The sequence below is a fragment of the Dipodomys ordii genome, unplaced genomic scaffold (genome assembly GCF_000151885.1).
Source record: "Dipodomys ordii isolate 6190 unplaced genomic scaffold, Dord_2.0 Scaffold17, whole genome shotgun sequence".
In the NCBI taxonomy this organism is placed as follows: domain Eukaryota; kingdom Metazoa; phylum Chordata; class Mammalia; order Rodentia; family Heteromyidae; genus Dipodomys; species Dipodomys ordii.
This window is the reverse complement of record NW_012267233.1, coordinates 25516799-25540597: the sequence shown is the minus strand read 5'-3', so window position 1 is coordinate 25540597 and position 23799 is coordinate 25516799. Positions and strand designations below refer to the sequence as shown.

The 23799-nt window shown below is 37.5% G+C and overlaps 1 protein-coding gene across 1 annotated transcript in view; it reads right to left on the bottom strand.

The window, feature by feature from the left end:
* The window catches only part of Pag1 (phosphoprotein membrane anchor with glycosphingolipid microdomains 1), a 139557-nt gene that overhangs the window by 45935 nt on the left and 69823 nt on the right, over nucleotides 1-23799 (bottom strand). Inside the window, exon 3 of the mRNA XM_013012563.1 lies at nucleotides 12011-12105. The gene's annotated coding sequence lies outside the window, so the exon portion shown is untranslated. The remainder of the gene's footprint in view (nucleotides 1-12010; nucleotides 12106-23799) is intronic.

Below are 23799 nucleotides of genomic sequence, written 5' to 3'. Positions count from 1 at the left end.
ATTTTTTTAAATATCCTCATATGGAATACTTTGTATATGTTCAGTGTTGGATTAGAAGTATTTCCTATAGGTAGGTAGCTTGCAATCACTAGCTGCCTTTAATGGTCTTGCCATGTGATTTGTAGTACCTGAAATGTATCTTCTGTCTTTGGAACTTGCTCAAATGTAACCACTCCTCAGAAATTTCCCTTAATCTTCCTTAGGCATCACCCAAGAGAGAAATAAAAGTTTCTAATTTATAGTTGATTGCAAAAGCAACCACAATTGCTCATTTCTTCCTATATCACCCGCCGTTCGTGATATGACATTTCAGGAACTCCTATCAAGAGATGAAATTGATTTCTCCACCCTCTGAATTTAGACTTGCCTTGTGACTGTCTTTGGGCAAGAAGTGTAACAAAAGTGACAGTATGCATGTTCCCCAATATTCTCTAGGAAAACCTAACTCTATTGCTCAAAAAAATTTTGGTCTGTTCCTGCCAAAGAAAGAGAGACTATAAGGACTAGAGCTCAGTTAGCCAGTCTGTCTCAGATGAAGCCCCTAGAGTTGTGAGCAGACCCCAGCCAAGGTCAGCAAAGCCAAACCACACTGACCACTGTCATACACAGGGAGTCTAGCTGAGCTCAGCCTGAAATGCCCACCCCAGAATTAGAAGCTAAATAAATTCACTGAAAGCCACTAAGCTGTGCTAAAGTAATGGATAAAGGAGATCTATTATGCTTTTTTGTATATGAGATCCTTTGCACTCTTTATTTTTCAACTCGTTAAAAAAATAGCCTGTGAATTCCATAAATGTCACTAAATGAATGAATGGCTAAATATTCAACTACACTAAGTTGAGACTTTTCTAACAAAACAGACCTCTGGCTTTTGGTATTTATTTTGAAGTGGTTAACTTTTCTCTTTCCTGGCTGGGAGGTAAAGCAATGTTTAAGCACAGGACCTGCTACTTAGCAGGTGTGCTCAATAAACGTTAGCTCCCACTGATGCTGAGTATGAAATCAGATGCCAAACAAAAGCCAAAGCAAACACCATGCACTGAGATAGTCAGGATGTTTTTTTTTTCCCTAAATGCTTTTACAATCAGGGCAATCTCTCTGGGGTATCTGTAGGATGGAGATTTAGGGCAAGCAACATGCTGTTTTTGTTTCTGTAGATATGGGTAAGCTTCTTTCTTTTTGAGAATACACAGCTTTTGTGGCTTCCTACCTCCTCCAACCACCTCACCACAAAGAGCAGAAGTCCTACAATGGAAAGGCCACCTTAGAGGCCTCTTACTTATTAAGGCCAGTGCTTCATAGCTTTGGCTATACTCTGGAAGCCTGTTGGCGGGGGGGGGGCATGAAGGGGGGGGATTTTAACAATGCCTCCAGTGATTGATTTAGCTAGTTTGGGGGTACAGCTTGCAAGTGGAGACTTGAATCCTCATTGAGAACCTATCCTCAACTTTTCATGGGACTGCTTCCATCAGTGAAATGGTTGTTACTGGATTAACTTTTTAAGGAAGTTCTAAAAGCATCTTTTATAAAAACCCAGCCTGAGAAGCAGTATTTTTCGGATAGACAATGGTGAGCTCAAAAGAAATTAAGAAATAATTTTCAGGAGAGCAATTCCCTGATGATTGACTGCTTAAGTATAATATGAACACTTGGCAAGGTCCTTGATGTCTTAAAAGCCTTGAACTTAATTAAGTATTCAAAATTTTATTGTCCTAAATTAAATAATACAAAACACTTAAATAATATATTGAATCTAATTTGCACTTAAATGTACAATCTTAAAATGCAGTGGCCTAAAATTCTTCTCTCTGAAAAATGTACATTACCCCATGAATAAAATAATTTTTCACAAATTAATGTCTTATTAAATATTTTAAGCTCAGGCTCAACATGAGTATTTAAAACACTAGTCTCATCTTCATACTATATAAGGGACTCTCTCAAAAGTGTTATTTTCAGCCATTACTTATTTTTTGTAGAGAGTAAAGTGGTTGAAAAATGATGATTTTGTTACACTCTGTATAATATATACAAATTGCTTTAATGTCAAGACTTTATCCTCAATAATTCTGTAACTGCAATCACAAAAATGGACCAGAAACATGTATTCTTTCTAAGTAACAGTCTCTCCAAGAGGAAAAAAAAATCTGCTTTGACATTCTGACTTCACAGTTAATATCGGAGAGAGAAGATACAGAGAGCATGAACAAGTTAAGCAATGCCTAGAACCAAATGCTGGGAATGTAGCCCAGGGCTTTTGAGTCTCACTTCTCTGGGGGTTTCTGGAAGATAATGGCAAAGTGTGATTTAGCTCAGAAAAATCAAATGGCAGGGCTAGATCTGGTTCCTAGCTTTGCCAAATATGCAGGTTTTTTCTTTTCCCCAACCTCTACTATAGATGGCTGTATTGAACAGAGTAGGACAGCAGGAAAATGATCCCTTTCTACTTCAATTCTTCTTACTACAAAACAGAATAAAGTCAACTATAGTCATTAAATGCAAAAGTTATATTAGCTGAGTTTGTAAAGAATGTTCTTTTTTTGTTTCAAGTTCCCAACCAGGATGGCATATTATATATAATCTTCTTTAAGAGAGAAGGGGGCAGGGAACGAGGAAGAGGAAAGAAAGAAGGGAAAGGGAAAAGGGAGGGGGAGGACTATTTTTCTTCTCTCAGCCAATTAAGGGCAAAATCCTACAAATTGCTTTCTCATGTTCTCTAATACAAAAGAAAAGGGCATATGTTAATGAAGTAGCATGGAGTTTTAATTATGAGAAATACACTGGATAAGACAAAGATAGGTTAGAAAGAATGTGACATTTGGGAGGACCGAGTCATGTGGTCTCTGTTTTCAACATGGATTAATAGTCTAGTAGGCAGAATAGTGTGAGAACATAGAGTAATAGCAGCCATTTCCATAAAACCATAGTAATACTGTGCAATTTGCCATCATTTACTTTAAGGAAGTTTGCATTTTTAAAGCCCACAGAGATGTAGTGATAATTTCCTTGCCAATGTTTATGTAAAACATTTCCCAAACAGGAGTGATTCATCTTATTCTGAAATGAATTGTTAGATCACAGCAGAAGATGTTAGTGTTTGCATCCCTTATAGAAATGCCAAACTAAAATTTTACTCTGCCTGATGCTGTACTATAAATGGGGAAATTAAAATACTAAAAAATGTTCTCCAAGTTGCTAAACATTCTTTCTTAGCATTTATTTCTTAGTAAAATTACTTATTCTTTCAAAATTTGAAAATGAGTGCTAGTTAGAGTCAGAGAAATGCCATTGCTTATTTTAATTAATGAAATGTCAAAGATATTCTACTCATATATATTTCTTTTTTATTGAGATCATAGACATTGAAATGCCTCTAAGTATTTGTTACAAAAAGTTAAGGGATAGGAGGGGAAACAAAGGAGGAGGCTACAATGCTTGATAAGAAATGTACTCATTATCTTGCCCATGTAATTGTAACACCTCTGTACAGTATTTTCACAATATAAAAAAATTAAAAATAAAGTAGTTGCTCTGATGACAATGGGTTTTTAAGAACTGGAACAGCAAAACAACATTAGTGTTGGAAAACTGATGCTAGTGTAAATTTTACTGAATTTTGTTAGCTGTGTTTGAATATAATAATGGATATAAAATTTATCAAGTGTAATAAAAACAAATGAATGGTAAGGTTAGACTTCAAAGCTAATAAATAAGTGGAATAAGATTAGACAAGTACTGCTGTAAGAACACAAGGAAAGAAAAAGTAAGAAATTTTAATGTAAGATAGGAGGTCTTAAGAAATCAACTTTAGTGATCAAAAGAACAACACATGGGAAAATGACAATGACTTACGATTGGTATTTCAAAACAGTCTAGATATACCTATCTTATAGCATATAAGGAGAAGATAAATAGTATAGGGATTTGCATAAGATTCTTATGGTTAGCATACATTTAAAGAGATGATTCTTAGATAGAAAGTGCCAAGAGATCTATGACATGGACAGAGAGAGGAAAGAAGGGCAAGAAGGGCTTCGTGACATTTTCTGGCCTTTAGACTTCCTTCTATAACTGTCAAGACTTCATGTTACACAATTACAATGATGTGCAATGCTTCCTATTCTCTGTTCTTAATTGATTATTGGATGTATGTTTAAAATAATGGCATATGACTAATTTATAAGAATGGTAAGATTCTCTTTACATTCTATGCAAAAAGTTGTTCTAACACTTTTGCCTTAGCTTCATTAAAGATTTCAAGTGTTGTGAAGAGTTAAATTTTTGCAAGCCTTCAGAGGAGATATATTGGTTTAAAATTTTGTAACATATGAAGTAACCTGAGTAAAATGATATGATTTTAGGTAGATTCAAGTTCACTTAAATTCAATCTTTAATCATTAATTCAACTACTAGCTAAATTATTTTGTAATGAAACACATAACTTGCAGACAATTTTTGATTTGGCATAATGGTATAGATTCTTGACTCTGGGACTATGTAAGTTTCAAACTGCATCTAATATGCCATGATATTAAAAAACAATGTACCATGTGATTTTTTTTTGTTTCTTTGTATGTTCCTTCCCCATGGTATAACCCCTGTTTTCACTGTATTTGATGTTGGTGCCTTGCATCTTGTATATACACTTCTCTAGTTCGGGGAAGGGAAGGGAAAAAACAAAATGCTTAAATAGGGATACAGGTTGACCCATTATAACAATGAGATGTACAAGACACTATGTTGAAAACAAACTTTACAACTTTGGAGGCAGGGCGGGGGTATAGGGAGACGCATAGTTGTGAAGGTGGAAGGGAAGAGATGGTAGGGGGAAAACAAAGGAGGAGGCAACAATGCTTGATAGGAAATGTACTCATTACCTTGCTCATGCAACTGTAACTCCTCTGTACAGTATTTTTACAATAAAAAAGCACAAAAATAGTTTATGTTGTCAGCATACCAGGGAGAATGAGGATGGATGAACAGACAGACAAATAGATAGACACACATACACACAGAGTCACTCATTTAGCCACTACCCCATTTAAGAAATAAAACACTACCAGCACATGAAAAGTATGTGAGAACATTGATCAGATTATAATATCCTTTCAGCAATGTTCCTTATGCTTACTACACAATGAACCAGGTACCCATTATATGTATAAAGTCAGAACATGAGTAATGATAAGAACTAATTAAAAGCACTATGGGAGCTTACATTGTTCATGAATCATAAGGAGGTTTGCTCACTTGAATATCCCTAATGGCTTTGCATTTTCTAAGAAACTCTCCTCCCAATTATTTTATCACAAATATTTAGGCATCATCTAAATAATTAATTATTGTCATTTTATTTTATTACCTTAAATTAGCTATATAGGGTGGATGGGTGGATAGGATTTCATTGATACATTTCTATATGTGTTTAAAATATATTTCAATCAATCTCATCTCTTGTATCATTCTCCCTTCTCCCCATTCCCCCTTAACCAAACAATTTCAACTGGTTTCACTGTTCTATTTTCTTAGATGCAAATATTCTACTTCAAACATATTAATCATCTTAATTTTATTTCAACTTTAAAAAACAGGAATTGGATTTGAAATTTCACTACCCTAAACAATGTAATAAATGTCTACAATACCTCTGAGTCCCAGTGGTTTTCTAGAGCGGCTGTTGGAAAGCCCTGTCTCAGTTCTTGGGACTCTTCTGACAAATGACAAGAAGTTAGAGAAGGATGGACGAAACAGAAGCAAAGCATGTTGGAAACACTAAGCAAGAAGGGGGCACAAAGAAGGTCAGGGTAAAAAGCTCTGCTTTGAACACTGTCTCCCAGGGAGAGCAAGTCACACAGCCGTGAAGGTAAAGTTAAAACTTTGGAGCCCACAAAACTAAGACATAAGCATCTCCATCTACACCAAAGCTGGTCTATAATATGGAATGGGTCAGAAATTCGATGTATGCACATCTACTTAGGGTACACATCTGCTAAGTCCCACGTTTCTTTGGTGCATCTTAAGCCAAAATATCTACCTAAAAGACCAAAAAAGGCTGAGAATTGAAAATGGTAAGAAAAATTTTGTCATGAAACTTCTGAGAACTTGGAACAGCTGTTTCCCATATGAATATGTAATTGTTTGGGTTTAGGGATTTATTAACCATGGAACAAGGAACATACTTCTTTTTCAAATTGTTCATTTATAAAGCACAGAATAAAGCTTGATTATATCACATCTGCCATGAGGGAGTTTACAGAACTCATTTTGCACTAGCTTCCCTCCTCCACCTCTCTTCACTTTTATTTTCTGTTTCCTTTTATTCCTGCCTATTTTTTTTCATTTTAATGTGTTGTTTATTGTGTTACATTCTTTAAGCCCTTCTGGAACAAGGCAGGGTGTAAATAAACAGTCCCCAGCTAACAAAGATGAAAAGCACTTAGAGACAATCTAGCTATCTTCCATATTGTACAGATGAGAAATTGGAGCCTCCAAGGCCCAATGACTATTGGTTTAAAGACTGGTTTGAAATTTAGAGATCCCAGTGTCGAGTTGCTGCCTACATACAACAAGAGATTCTCTTGTGTTTCCTTTTCTCAAGGCACTACTGCCCAGGGATGTCAACAGACATTCTCCCTACCTGAGAGAATGCAAAATTAAGGCAATTGTGTATTCTACATCACAAGAAATATTTGAGGAATCCTTCAATAAGTGAATGGATTTAATTCAGTCTAACTTATACCTCTCTCATAGGTGTGCCTGTACATCTTTTTTCTTTTCTCCTTTAGGAACTGTACCCTTAGCATCCCTCAGGACACACTTTGGGAGATGCTGGGTTCAGACAAAGACTCCAGAAAGCAGATGGGAGGGAGGAATTGTCAAATGACCATCTCTCTACACAATGGCCTTAATAATCGCTGCTCCTGACCTGGCAAAATGGTGCTGCTCCACTGGCCTAGGAACACGGTCTGGTAACAGGGTGTTAAGGAAGTGCTGGGTGAGGGCCTGTAAGTCTGTTCTCCAGGTAGGTGTTAGCCTGCACCCATTTTGATTCCAACTAAAGGAGGAGGCTTACACATTCTTCCATTGAAGTAAATACCATTAGATGAAGGGTGTACATTCCCAAACACAGTGACACAGCATCCTGTGTGTGCTTCTGTGGGGGTGCATGTGTGTTTACAGACCCCAAGGGGATGTGGCAGCTGAGCAAGTGTTGGCATGGTTCAGAAGGCCCGACACCCAAATTCCAGAGCCAATACCAATGTGAGGACTGACTATACCCAGCAGGCAAGTGTTCACTCTCTCTGAGCTTTGGTTTCCTCTTTGGGTAAATGGAAATACTTGCTAGTATAAAATGGAAATAGGTAGTAAGGTAGCCAGGTGGATTAAAAACTGATTATTTGCCAAGTATTTGGCCTAGTGTTTGCTTCACATTAAATCCAAGGTAAAATAATGCCATCTGGGACATACTCTAACTCCCTTAATATGTATTTTTCATACTAGAACACCATGCTATAGAACAATGGCTTCAACAAGACTCTTACCCTCCTCCCTTTGTGGCCACCCCAGCTAACCAGTGGCAAGGATCCCTGTAAGGGCTGTGTGCATCCTGACTTAGCTGCCTGTGACCTTCCACCATTTCTTTTTAAAAATATATTTTTTATTGTAAAGATGCTGTACAGTTACATGAGTAAGATAATGAGTACATTTCCTATCATTGTTTCCTAGCATTGTTACCCCTTCCTTTGTTTGTCCCCTACCATCCCTTCCCTCCCCACCTCCTCAAGTCCTCCCTCCCCACCAAAGTTGTAAAGTTCGTTTTCAACATAGTGTCTTGTATATGTCATTATTACAATGGGTCATCTTGTATACTTATTTCAGCATTTTGTTATTTCCCTTCTCCTAACTCCCAAATTTTAGAAAAATGAATATACAAGATGCAGGGCACTGAAATCAAATACAGTGACAACAGGGATTGTACCATGGGGGATGAACATACAAAGAAAGAAAAAAAATCACATACTACATTAAAAAGAACAACAAAAATGATAAAATCTCTTGTGTCCATATCTTGGGGTTTTCATTTTGCTTAGCATCAAGTTATATGGTCATACGTACATAGTTTTTTTAACCTCTTCTGCTTGTCCTAGATATATACTAGTTATTGCAGATATGAGAAACCATGGGACCTACATTTCTTTGAGTCTGGCTTACTTCACTTAATATAATTTTTTTCGAGTCTTTCCATTTCCTAACAAATGGGGCAGTGTCATTCTTTCTGACGAAGGCATAGAATTCCATTATGTGTGTGTGTGTGTGTGTGTATTTATATATATCACATTTTCTTGATCCATTCATCTACTGAGGGTCATCTGGGTTGGTTTCATATCTTAGCTTGGTAAATAATGCTGTGATAAACATACTTGTGCTGGTAGCTTTGGTGTGGTCTTATTTGTGATCATTTGGGTAAATGCCCAAAAGTGGGATTGCTGGGTCATAGGGGAGTATATGTGGAGTCTTTTGAGAAATCTCCATACTGCTTTCCAAAGTGGTTGAACAAATTTACACTCCCACCAACAATGCAGTAGGGCTCCCTTTTGGCCACATCTCCTCCAGCATCTGCTGTTATTAAAGTTCTTGATTATAGCCATTCTAACTGGGGTGGAACTCCCACCATTTCTGGTGAGCTGTGCTCGGAGGCTTTGGAAAGCCAAGTCTCCACCAGCCCATGCTAATGATCTAGCCGGGAGTATACTAGCTACTGGGGATTCCAACAAACCAGAATGAGCAAGCAGGGCAGGAGATATGGCTACTAAAGCCCCTGGCAGCTAGCAGAAGTTTCCCTGCAGTGCCCAGGCAGACAGCACTGTCTCCCAGGGCACCAGTCCTGCTGCCTCAGGCAGCACTAACACAGAGCCCCTGGTAAGGCTGAAAGGCTAGCCAGCCTCTTCATGACATCCTCTTACAAAGCTAAGTCTTCTGTTCCTCTCAGTCATCCTCACTCAATTATTAAACACAATCAAACAAAATTACACAAACTAAAATGTGCTATCTAGAAGTAATAAAGGAAAAGAAAAACTCTGATCAAAGCCTTCATTATCTTCTTAGTTTCTTAATTTACTTGGAAACACATAAACATATTTATCTCCCTTTCTCCTTGTATAAATAATAATAATAATTATTATTATTTATGGGAATAAAATCCAGGACATCACATTCGCAAGACAGGTACTCTACTACTGAGCTACACCCTCAGTCCTATTAAGACAAACACATAAACATGCACACAAATATATTTACATATACATATATACATCTATATTCATATTTTTTTCTGCATACATATATGTATGTAGAAAGAGACACAAATACAGACTAGATCTTGCTATGCAGTTCAGGCTGACTTTGAACTCACTATATTGCCTATATTGAGCTTGAACTCAAGATCCCCCTGTTTCCAATTCTCAAGTGCTGGGATTACAAATGCACCACAATGTCTGGCTCTCTATCTTAAAAATATTTAACATATAGTATGTATTAAATATTAATATGCATGTATACTAATATATATTAATTACATACACGTAAAGTACCTATATCTATGTCTACTTAAAATATATGCTCAAAAAGATTGCCATATTCAATTTAAATAATTGAGAAATTTTAAAACCACAAATAATATGTATTAATCATGCCAGTAGTCTTGGAGTAAAAGATGGGCTTTAGTAATTGAAGACTCATCCTTACATAAACTATATAGAAAGCCCAGAAGAATTTATAATAAATCTAATGATCTCTCTATATGGATAGTCTTATAACTATAGTTTTAGAAATCTCATAATTTATATTATACAGTACTTGTGAAAATATCCAGGAATTTATTTGTACACATACATACAAGCAAAGGCTGGGGAGTAAGAATTCTCTTCAAGTTTGATGCTGAGAGGTCCTTAAACTTGGACCTGGCAATGACCCCTAAACATCTGCCACTGGGGATGCTCTGGGGTTGGAGTTTCTTCTCTTGATCACATACCCTGTGAACAAAACAGCCCGCATTCTCAAAACATTTTCTACTCTAGTAACACACACACACACACACACACACACACACACACACACACACACACTTCTCAGGCAGCTAAGACTCTCAGGGACCACTGTATTGTGAGATCTCAGTGCTGGAGGAAGAGGTGCGAAAACACAGCCTTTCAGAAGCAGAAACCCTGGGCCTCAGTCATGCTTCTATTTCTGCCCATGCCATTTCCAGTCCTAGGTTTGCACGATGCTTTGAATCTTCCCTTGCAGTAGTGGAATCAATCTTGCTGTTGTTGCTTTAAAGGTATGGGTGTGGCACCCTCTCATCGTCCCTAGCAATACACCTCTTACTTCAATGCACATCTTTTAAATTTTTTTCCTTACCTTAGGCAGCACACATTTGCTTCTATGAATCACCAGATAATGAACATAGATAGGGTAATATTCATTTACACTGATGTGAATAGTAAGGCATAAGGAGCAGTATCAGAGCAGGTCTGGTGTGTTCTTACAGTATTTCTAAACCTCCTTAATTTTAGTTCTTGCTACTACAGCATTTAGACAAGCATAGTGCTCTCCTAAAGACCTTTTTCATGTAATACATGCATAATGCAATATGAAAAAAGGAATCACTGAAAGGAAAACTATTTCCCCAAATTATGACTTGCATTTCAGTAATGAGAAGCTATTCAAATATATGTTTTAAAAGAAAATCCCTAAGCTGATCTATTCCTTAGAATTTTGAGATTTCCCACTGCTCTGCTATTTTCCCATTCTGTATGCACAGCACAGATTCCTGCCAAGCCCATTACAGTGAGCAAACAATGCCCTCTCTGTCAGACAGGGAATGAATAGTATCACAAAATTCTCTAATGTACAGCCTGCACCCCCCCCCCAAAGCCATTCAGAAGAGAATAGCCAGGATGAGGGCTGATGAGAAAGACCTGCTTCTCTCCCTGGCCACTCTGAAACTGCCTTTTGGAACATTAGGGTAATGCCACCCATGCATTCCTTCTAAGCAGAAACTTGTCAAGTATCTTCTTTTAAATAAGGTCATGCACTTTTGCATTTCTGTATATATGAGTATACAAGCACCTTCACAAGGAAAGGAGCAGCATTTCATCAGATGAAATTTCAGGGCTTGGCAAAAACAGCTTTTTGTTACAAACTGAGCAGCAACAGGGGAACTTCATAGAAATGACACAGTGATTTGTGTTAAAATATTGGCAGCTAATTCATGAGGGCTGAGGCTGACTACAGATTCAGCTTCATCTGTTAAGCCTTGATTCCTACACATATTGTAGCTCTTAAAGAAAGAACCTAGAGCTACTGTTCTGAAACATGAGAAGAAACTACTCTTGGGTCTCGGGGTCTATTTCTATTTTTTTTCTCTGTTACACAGACACACATACATGGACACACACTTCCCCTTACAAAGAAAGGACTTTCCAAAACAAGAACTTCATAAAATATTTCTCATAAACTAACAAAAGGCTTACTTAGTAGGCATTTTTGGAGATGAAGCTGGTATACTATATGAATCAGAGTTCTCCCATTTGTAACATGCACATGTAGTGTATGTTTTACCTAACCTTTAAAGGATCATCCAACCTTTTTTTTTAAATGGAGAAATGCCTTCAAAAAAAAAAATCAACACACATTGGCTTTTGTCTCCCTGAAGATCTTTAACAGGAAGAAAACAGTTCAGCTTTCCCTTCCTTTCCCTGTTCCCACACATTTGCAGTCCAGCTCAGCAAGCTCCCAGAGTCTGATGGCATTTTCTTGGTGACACATTTAGCAGAGGCTGCTGTATACCCAACAGCTCAGCTCTGCTCTCTCTCTTCTCTCTCTCCCCGCCTCCTTCTCTCACATCACCCTAGGTCTAAATCAGACTAAAACAATTAAAGCTTTGTACTGTAGCACTGGCATCTGAACATTCTAATGATGTACTTCTTATTGGTATAATGGTAATATTTACCTTGGAGAGCTGACAGTCAAAAAAAAGTATCCCAAATTCTGGCAATGTATCCTTTTCAAATGTTGTTATGGTGAGACTCTCTCTTCTTTCTTGGCCTATAACCAAGTTAGAGAAAAGTTAGAGAAAAAGAGGGCAGATGGATTTGTACTATGAAAGACATTTACCCAGTAAAAATGCTGGCACATTGATATTCCTTTCTAAACACAGCAAACCACCAAGTTTTAACCTCTAAACAGGCACAATTACAAACAGCAGTGAATAAATATGAGATTTGCTTTAAAATAAAAGCCAAGTTAGTGTCTGATCAAACAAATCAATTGACTTGCTCTTTTTGTATTTTCTCCCACTTTATGACAAGTCAATTTCTGTGTCACTGTAGTAAAATTAAAACCATCAAATAACTGTTATCTGAATTTGAGCTGAAACACATGATTTAGTTGAGAGTACATTTATGCTTTGTTTTTTGTGACAAAGTAAGCTGTGTTTCAATTGGGCAGATTTCTTAGTAAATGGAGTTTCTGGTGCAGTGTGACAGCATGACATGAGAGACATATATAGCTAATCCTTCATCATTCCTATGTGGAGATGGAGAAGACGAACAGACATGGAGGAGGCTACAGAGAGGACCTTCCAGTTTACCCTGATCCATCAGCTCTCCAATATTGTCTGTGGTTATGATCTGTTTTGGTCCAAGGCTTCCTCATCCTCCTTTCTTCTCTGTTTATCTTCCCATCCTTTAATAAGTATCTTCTGTTAGCAGATTCACTATAAACTCAATATCTATTAACACACCATAGTGGAAGTGGTGTGAGAGGGAGGAGGGGGGAGGGGGTGGGATGAATGAATGAATGCATTTATACTCTAAGGAGAATATGTTGACTGCTGATTAGGATTCAGAATCTCTCAATTATTTTAGCAGACCAAGACAAAATTCTTGATTTTCAATACAAAAACACAAGCAGAATATACACTTTATATTTGCATCTACTGATGTTCATCTGCTACATTATCTCTGAGTGTTGCTTTCTTTCCTTGGAAAATTAGCAGATTATTTATATAATCTTAAGACATATCTATTGTTTCCCTGTCAGTTATCAAGTAGGAAAGACTGCCTTTTTGTTTGCCATGACATCCAGCTACATTGTCATTTTCTTTTTTCAAAAATAAGTTAAGAAGATCAGAATAAGACACACAATCACAGGCTGTCTTCCTCCAACCTGATTTGAGGTCTTTGCACTGTCAATCATGAATCGTGGGAGGGCTGGGCTTCACTGGGTGAAGTACTTGGCAAAAAAGTGAGTTCTCAAGCCATTGTTCTACTCTTTCATTAGCTTTCAATTCAAACCTCCTACACTCTGAACATCCATATATTTAGATGTGGATTTTCACTGCGAACCTTTTCACTTTTCTATGGCAATAAGTCAAGCCAGGGAACTCTCTTCAAATAGTTACAAATACAAGCAAAAATTGATTATCCAAATCACATGGCTGTTAAAAATAATTTTTATTAAAATGCAAATTCTGATTAATATGTATCAGAACTAATATTTCACTATTTCTTCTTTTTTATTAGACATGAATAAAGAGCCTGATTCAAAAGTTAAACACAATTTGACAGTTTAATAAGATAAAAATGGAACATATTTTGAATTCCCAAGATAGGCATTTCATGAATTAAAAATATTTCAGGAAAACAAAGCAATCAAAACAGTGATACTATCATAAAGATGGACATAGAAATTAATAGAATATAATTTAGTATCCACATAAATAAACCTGTATATTTATATTCCTTTAATAATATGGTCAATCAGTATTTTTGGCAAAGGAGCTGAGACTATTCAATAAGAAAACAATCACTTCAACAACCAATACTGGGACATCCAGATAAATCCATGCAAAAGAACGAAGCTGGATCCTCTGCTCAGACCATGTTAAAAAGTTAACTTGCTGGTGTGGTAGTATATATCTGTAATCCCAGAACTTGGAAGATGTAGGCAGGAAAAATGTGAGTTTCAGGCCAGCCTGGGCTACATAGTGAGACCACACACCACCTCCACACCACACACACACACACACACACACACACGTTTACACATATAAATACAAGGTAAGTTAAAATGAGTAAAACTCCTAGTTGTTAAGGTAAAACTACAAAATTCTTGAAAGAAAACAGATCTCTATGAAAACAGACCTCTAGGGCTGGGAAGGTGGCTCAGTGGTAGAGTGCTTGCCTTGCATGCATGAGGCCCTGGGTTCGATTCCTCAGCACCACATAAACACAAAGAAAAAAGCCGGAAGTGGTGCTGTGGCACAAGTGGTAGAGTGCTAGCCTTGAGCTGAGAGACAGTGCCCAGGCCCAGAGTTCAGGCCCCACGACTGGACCCCCCCCAAAAAAAAGAGAAAGAAAAAGAAAACAAACCTCTATAAGCTCCAACTTGGCAGTAGAGCTTTAGATATGATACAAATGTATACGAAACAAAAATGTTTAAAAAGCTAAGTTGGGCTTTATCCAAATAAGAATATTTTTGGGGCTGGGAAGGTGGCTCAGTGGTAGAGTGCTTGCTTTGCATACATGAGGCCCTGGGTTCAATTCCTCAGCACCACATAAGCAAAAAGAAAAAAGCCGGAAGTGGCGCTGTGGCTCAAGTGGAAGAGCGCTAGCCTTGAGCTGAAGAGCTGAGGGACAGCGCCCAGGCCCAGAGTTCAGGCCCCATGACCGGACCCCCCTCCCCCCCAAAAAAAACAACCAAATAAGAATATTTTTGGCTTTAGATTTTTTTGGTTGCTTGTGGGGCTTGAAATTTGGCCTGGACTCAGTCTCTAAGCTCCTTTTGTTCAAGGCTGGTGCTCTACCACTTTGAGCCATAATGCCACTTCAAGGAATATTTTTGGCTTTAAAAAACACTACCCAGCCAGTGCCAGTGACTCTCTTCTGTAATGCCAGGTACTCAGGAAGCTGAGATATGAGGAATCTTGGTTGAAACTAGCCCAGGAAAAAAAAAGTCTAAGTAAGACACTTCATCTCCAAAATAAACCAGCAAAAAGTTGGCATAACTCAAATGATAGAACAGCAGTTGAGTGTGCAAAAAAGCCAAGCAAATGTGAGGTCCTGTGTTCCTATCCCAGTACTAGAAAAAAAGAAGAAAAGAAGGAAGGAAAGAAAAAAGAAAGAAAGGACATTATAAAAGAGTTAAAAAAGAAAAATCCAAATAATAAGAGAATTTAGAAAGTGAAATGAAGCAAGGTCAATCTAATTAAAGTGAACTACAACATAGAAACCCCTTTGAACAATTAATATGCACTTAAAAATGACAGGAATAAAAAACAGGTCCTATCTGTGGGTACTAATAGGATAAAAGAGAGTGAATATGATCAAAATACTTACATATATGAGAAAAACAAAACAGTGAAGCTTTTGGATACTGGTTTGGGAAGGGGAGTGATGGGAGAGGATGAGAAAGTATGATGGAGAGGGTGTCTGATTAAGGTACATTGAATAATATGGACATGTCAAAATGAAAGCCCGTGTACAACTAATTGATGCTAGTAAAACGTATCAGAAAACGGAAAAGAAATATTACTTAGAATATATAATAGATATAATTATATGTGCATATATATATATATATAAACCTCTTATAACTCAAAAATAACCCCACCAAAAATGAGATCTGAATAGACATTTCTCCAGAAAAAAAATACAAAAGGGCAAATAAGCACATGAAAAGATTGCCAACCTCATTTTTTTCAGAGAAGTACAAACCAAAACCATAACCAGACATACTTCACACCCACTATCACAGCTACAATAAAAGACAGTAAGTGCGGAGGAGGATCTGAAGACATCAGCACTCTCACACTGCTGCTAGGCATATGAAAGGATGCATCCACCTGACAATAGTATAGAATTCCTTCACAAACATGAAACATAATTATTGTTTGACCCAAAACTTTGACTCTTAAGTATATACCAAGAGAAATAAAATTGTGTGTCCACACAAAACTTGCATATAGATGTTCATATTCATAACAGTCGCAAAATAGAAACCACAAGTGTCCATCAACTGGTAAATAAACACAACATACTTATATTGATATAAAATCTTATTCGAATGATGAAAGGGGTGACACTGATCATGATTTATTGCACTCACAAATTGACATGGCGAAATGAAACTCCTTTGTGTAACTACGTAAGGTTAACTAAAAAAAAAGAATAATAAAAAATATTATTCAAGCACAAAGTGGAACATGCGGCAACATATGATCCCAACTATAAGAAAAATGTGAGAGAGAGACGATTCATGGTTGTTTAAGGCTAGGGGAAGTTAAGGGCAGAGAGATGATAACTAAGGGATGATAAAAAATGTTCTACAATTGAGCAGGGCACTGTGGCTCACTTCTGTAATCCTAGCTACTTAGGAAGTGGAGAACTGAGGATCAAAGCCAGCCAGGGCAGCAAAGTCTGTGAGACTCTTATCTCCAATAAACTACGACAAAAAGAAAGAAAGAAAGGAAGGAAGGAAGGAAGAAAGAAAGAAAGAAAGAAAGAAGGAAGGAAAGAAAGAAGGAAGGAAAGAAAGAAAGGAAAGAAAGAAGGAAAGAAAGAAAGACAGAAAGAAAGAAAAAGAAAGACAAAGAAAGCAAGCAAGCAAGCAAGCAAGCAAGCAAGCAAGCAAGCAAGCCAGCCAGAGGTGGAGCTGTGTCTCAAGTGGTAGAGAACTAGCCTTGAACAAAAAGAAGCTCAGCGACAGTGTTCATGCTCTGAGCTCAAGCCCTAGGGCTTGCACTAAATAAATAAATAAATCCTATAATTGCTGGTTACACAACTCTAAATATACTAATGCCTTAAATTAAATTGCATGACTCAAATGGTTGGATTGTACAGTGCATGACCTGAATCTTGGTAAATATTTTACCTAAAGTAAAATATTCCAAGAGACATAGATATTATATTGTCAATCATTTTCCATATCAGTCTAATTCTAGCTGGATTGTTGGAGTTGTGCTGAAGTATATGGTTTAGCTCCATTGCAAATTAAGTTCTGACTGAGACAACATGAGTATAATGGTGCATGGGCTCAGTGGTTCTTCAGGTCCCCTCTCATCTCATGACTGTTCCTACTTGTGGCAGTAGTTAAGCACTACAAACATCTGTTAGTTCAAACAAATCCTACAATTCTGATTTAATTTTCCTTTGTATTAAATAATTTTAGTCAAATACGACTGTTCCCACATCTGCCAATACTATGTTAGTAGAATGTCACCTCAACCCTGTTTCTTCTATACTTACCCAGTGATAGTTTCAATGATAGCTTCCCTAATACAGATAATGATGTTCATAACTAGGTCCAAACAAGTGGATTCTGGGAGTTTGCCATGTGTTTACCAAACCAACCTGAAGGCTTGCTCTGACTAAGGCCACTCCGAGCAACTGAATAGTCTTAATTTCTGGGACACTGGGTCCCTGAGGGATGAGCTATGCACCTGACAGATGGCTTGGTCTGAGCCCCAGCTGGCAGCACTTCCTAATTCCTAGTTCCCATTAACAGTACTTCCCAGAGACAGAAAGAATTCCATGGGATGGAAGAAGCCCATCATTATGGAATGGAATCTGGCACAGGCTGGTCTACATTTTGGTTATTGATTTCTTTCCATTGCTATATAAAGGAGAGCAATTACATGCATGATGTTTGCTTGTTGAAGCACTGCTGTGGTAGCATGAGTGATCTGTGATCCTATACCGTCTTCATGAATTCAGGGTTCTGAGTAACAGTGGCTTTATTAAAAGCAATAGCCTTGTCTGCACTAAAAATTAATTCACTTAATCTGGCAAATAAATATTGAGTGATTACTATATTCTGAGTGCTGTGACTCACAAGAATGTACTTGGATACACAGGAATAGAATCATCTGGAACTTGGAATGACAAGGCATGAGTATTACAGAAGCCTGAGAGTCATTCCTGGGATGCCAGGTCCTGCATCTGGATGGCAGTACAGGCCTATTGGGGTGCATTGATGCCAGTGGTGGTCATCCCAGAGGTCAAACAAAGGTAATGCTATCTTGGCAGGGGAGATTACAATTCAACCAAAAAATTCTGCCAATATTGAGCAAGACTCCACTATGGGAGAGGCACAAGAAACTTATGACAAGCATGTGGGGTTCAGTTAAGAATTACAAGTATTTCCTGCTTTGGTCAGAGCTAATTTACATTTGGGGAGGGCAGGAGGTGCATGCAAAAGGAACTGGAAGATGGGGAGAGTCTTACTGGGGTTGAACCTGGGTTTTCTGCTTTCCTCTTCTACACAAGCAAGACTAAAAAAAAAAAAAGATAAAAAAAACCCTCAAAACCTTTATATCTTCAGGAAGACAGCAATTTATCAATCTGTCCCTCGGGGTATATCTACCAAATAAGATATTAATCCAGATAATTACACACATTCCCAGTTTGTCCAAATGATAAATGTCAGCAATTTGATATACCTTTTGGTAAAAAAAAATCCATACACAAATGTGTATGGCTAATTTTCATGAGTACATCTGAAGTTTATGGCTGATTTAATAAATTAACAATGAAATAGAATTTCAGTATCCAGCCCAGTACCAGTGCCCCACACCTTTAATGCTACTCAGTAAGTGGACATCTGAGGATCACAGTTCAAAGCCAGGCTGGGCAGGAAAGTCCAATAAGATTCTTATCTTTAATGAACCACCAGTGAGCCAGAAGTGGAGCTGTGACTCAAGTGGTAGAGTGCTAGCTTTGAGCATATAAACTCAAGGACAACATCCAGACCCTGAGTTCACATCCTAGTACACACACACACACACAATTTCAGTATTCAGTCCTTCACGGTATCATGCAAAACAATAATATTAACTGTTCAATGGTACAGCATTTAAATCAGTAGCTAAGGCATAGCATACTGTGCAATATTAAACAAACATATCCAACAACATTCCCCCTTCCTTCATCCATGTCTGCTTGTTCTCAGCTGCTCTTCTCTTCTTATCTCCCTGGTATTCTCTGGCTGTCTTTTCTTGCTGGCTTCCCCAGCTGTGCCTCTATCCCCCCTACTCCCTCAGCTGCTTTGGCTCACCCATTCAGCCTTCCTAGTATTTACTGTGTTTAACAGTTCTAGTCTTCATGCCGTCTGATGTCTCCTGCTTCATTTTTTACACACTTGAACAGCTGAAATCCCTGATGTATGCATAGCAACAGTCCATTAAGAAAAGCTCTTTTTCTGGTTTATTTTTTTTTTTCATTGCAGACGGAAAAATGGAAAAGGAAAAAAAAAAAAAAAAGGACGATCCACAGAGGTGCCAAGGAGAGGCCACTGTGAAGGTAAGATGGCTTAAATAGATCAGATTTTTTTTAAAGCATCAAAAAGATTAGGATGCTGGGAAAACAGATTTCTGAAAATCCTCTCGAAGCTTTAGTTTAATAAAATAATCTCCCCACTAAGAGGAACATATTTTCCTTGAATTCTACAGAGCCAATGATAAAAATCATGAATCATTAAACATGTATTATTGTACTATCTACTTTCTACAGGACTCAGGTTGGAAAGATACAGTAATAACACATATATTGAGTTCTTAACAAGTGACATTTTATTAGCAAAAACCTATTTATAAGTATGCAACCTGGAAAGAGGCTTAAAATGACATGATTTGGTATAAGCCTTATCTGTAAGCACATTTCCCAAGTGTGGCTTAAATAGAAATTTTTTGAATTTTCAACAGTAGATGAGAAATAACAAAAATAATAAAGTGTTCAACAAGAAAATTTATTTCTAGCTGGCAAGCAGGAGAATAATTTATAATAGGCATGAACTTCTTTAACATATGGTCTCAGAGAGCTGAATATAGAGCAAGATAGCATACACATTAACATTAAAAGATTAGCTTTTGTACTTAAATATTGTTTTAATGAACAAAAATATATGAAATGATTTCTGTAATGAGTGGTTTATAAATTAGAAGAAAAATATTTAAGAACATTCTCCTTCAGACAATGTAAATAAACTTGGACTAATACTACGACAACCCAAGAGGACGTTTATTTATTCATTCATTTTCTTTATTCATTTGTTAATGCTATTCCTTTATGAATGAAAATAATAGATAGTAATGCTCTGGTTTGTTTTACTGTGCATATTTAGGAAGTAGTCTTGCACCAAGAATCTCCTGTCATTTAGAAAGCTTCTAGCTCTGGCTTGCCTTGCCTCATGATGGACACTTCATTGGGAAGCCACTTGGAACAAGGCCTTGTCTGTCCCAGAACCTTGAGCAACTTTCAGACATGACCTGTTGAGAAATAACTCCTCTAGCTTTGTTGGTAATACTTGGGTGTGAACTAAGGTTCTCATGATTGTTTGCTTGGTGCTCTACCACTTGACCCATCATGCCTCCCACTCTGCCAGTTACTTGTTCTAGTGAACATTTCTGCCTAGACTGGCTTCAAAATGTGATCTTCCAGATCTCAGCCTCCTGAGTAGCTAGGATTATAGGCATGGGCTTCTGGTACCGGGCTTGTTTCCTGAAATATTAGGGTTGGTGGAGATGGAAGGCTGCTGATGGCTGCTTTTCCCAGCAGAAGCTAGATATGGGTGATGTAGGGAGATATGCTAGGACAACTTCCACTTCTCAGGAAGCAAGGAAGTGTGGGGTCAGGAACTGTAAGTTTGCCCAAATAACCTTTGGAACCTGCAAATTCATGAGCACCTATATATAGTTAGAAGTCACAGACATGCAATCACTCCAAGATAATGAAGGCTTTCCCACTGTTCTTGTGGATCCACAAAACTAGCTCTGTTCTGTGGGACTCAAAGTATGGCTGCTTGGAAGGAGGAGTCACAGGTGGAGATATGTATGAGCCTTGTTGGTTTTCCTGGCAGCAGTCCATATTATTATTGTTTGTAGAGTGTCTGAACTCCCAATAGGTATGTACGCCTGTGCATGAACAGGGGTGGGTTGGTGACTATACAGGGCAGAGTAACTTTTTTCTCTCACTCCTCATGTCTCTGTCTCTCTCTGTGTGTATATATACTATATATTTATCTTCATCTCTACACACAGGTAAAACAAAAATTCCTTAGACCAATTGAATTAACCTAATTTATTTGAGCAAAACAAACTAAAAATATGATTCTGTATTTGTATACATTTCAAAAAACCAAAGTAGGTTCTGGGAACTCCAACCAATAACATGATCCAATACCATTTATAGGAAAACAGAAGTGGTCAATCAACAATCAATTGGTTATGGCTGAATTAGTTAATTATTTACAAACCAATCAGTTGACTGGCTTTAGTACCTTCTGCAATGGCTCTAAGCAGGTGATTTAACTTAATATTGATTTGGTCAGTCCTGAGCCACAGTGTCCTACAAACACACACTCACACACAAGCACTTTAATCTTAAACTTTCAACATTGCCTGTAAACGCTGCACCAGCACTATGTAACTGATGGAATGCTCCCATGCATTCTTTACTCAGGGCATGCTCCATGAAATGGTACTGTGTGACATTTTGATCATTTCTCTAATGGAAAATAGCTACTTGATGATCTGAGTTGAATTTCAGAGAAAATCTGAAATACTCAGTGAGATGTAATGCTTAGATATACCACCTAGATATACCCGAAAGCAAATAATCCATGAATGTGTACATAAGCACCCCAACAGGAGCCTTACAACAAATAGTAAGAGCTCAGTGATTGTTTCCTATATCATGATTAGTAGAACCCAGTGTTTTTCAGACTGAAGATAACATGATGGACACCAGTAAGCTACATGTCTGTAGGGTGTAGGGGGACCACACTCACAATATTGTAGTGTGTGTGTATGTGTGTGTGAAATACACATATGTGTAAGCTACCTTTTTGAGACTATCATGAAGTTGAATTCTACCCCCCCTCCTCCAATTTGTATGTTAAAGTTAAAACCCATAGGACGTCAGAATAAAACCTGATTTAGAAATAGTGCCATATAAGACGATAAGGTCATACTAGACTGGGATAGGTCCCAATCCAATATGACCAGTGTCCTTATGTAAAGGGGTAATTGGGACAGAAACATGCATAGAAGGAGAACCTTATATTGTTCTGAGGTTATATTGTCACAAGCTATGGAACTACAAGTACTTGGCAGAGAGGCCTGGAATTGATCCTGGCTAGAACAACTCGGGGAGGCAAAATGGGCCCTTCTAACAGCAGTATTTCAGAGCTCCAGGGATAATTCTTGCGTGTGAACCACTCAATTTTCAGTACTTTGTTTTGGTCACCATGGGGAAACCAATACAGACCCAGCCCATGAGAAACTGGTCAAGTTTCCTAACACTCCAGTCCTGATTTAGGGCAGAAAGAGGAAGTGAAGAAAGCAATACTCCTCATTTGTCTTCAGTCACCCATGTTAACATACCAACCCCAGATGCTGTTATCTCTTAATTACATATATTCAAATGAACACTGAAGTTACAGGTTCACGTAACATCAATTTCTAAGATGAAATGAGTATTTTTAAACATTGTTTCAGTGGTAGCTTCCGGGATTAATTATGAAGACAAAATACAGCAGAATTAATGAGAAAACCCAATTTTAATTATGAGACAAGTTTTGAAAGGATTCCATAAGAATTTGGATTGACCAGAATTTCTGGGGATTCTTTTCTTTTTTTATGTTTTTGGTACAGAATATATTAATAGTGTTATGTTAGATGCATTCATTTGTTTTTACAGTGTTGGGGGTCAAATCCAGGGAGTCTCTCATGCTAGGAAAGTGTTTTGCCACTGAGCTTACACTTCTGTCCACTTATTTTCTTTGACTTTTCTTGGATAATCCATATTCTGCTCTTTGAAAGATCACTCACTGAAATTCATTCTTCAAAGACTATGCTGGTTCTCTTACATTTCTCTTAGTATATAATGATTCTATTTCTATTGTTTGGCACTTGTGCTCATCTCAGAGCTAGATTAAGACACATAGCTAGTAAAAAACAACAAACAATCCTCACAATATTTCAGCTCAGCTCCTAGTGATAGCAAAAGAGGCCCCACTGTGAGGATCAGCTATTCAGGGTCTGAGCCACAAACAAAATCCCAACCACTTTTCATGGCTTTCAGCTCTCTGGTGATGGCTTGGATATTTTACACAGCTATTTGTGTTTGTTCTTGTTGAGTTGCATGATACAATACCACATGCAAATCAGGCTTGCCAAAATACCAGTTAAATAAATATATACTACTTAGCTTAACATGATGGCTTAATCCTATAATCCTCAAGAGACTGTGGTCTGAGGATCATGGTTTGAAGCAGAGAAGTCTATGAGACTCTTATCTCAAATTACTCAACAAAAAGCTGGAAGTGGAACTGTGGCTCAAATGGTAAAGTGCCAGCCTTCAGCAAACAAGCTAAGGGACATCGTCCAGGCCCTAAATCTCCTACTAGCTCAAAATAAATTACTCTGAAAGATACTACTGTTTCAGGAAGAAGATGATGCTAACAACTGACAATCTATAACTGTTTTAGCTGAAATTTACTCAACACCCAGAACATATTTTTTTCAACAATTCTGTAATGCTGATTAGCATTTGTATAAATTAGGTGGTTTTCTAAAATTTCTTAAAATTCTTTTTTAAATTTTATTTTATTGTAAAGATGCTGTACAGTGGGGTTACAGTTACTAGATTGTTTTCCTTAGTTGTTTTAGTGTCTAGACTAACAGTATTTTAAAGAAAAATGAATTCCAGGCTTTCTACCAGCAGCCCTTCGGCTGTCAAACCA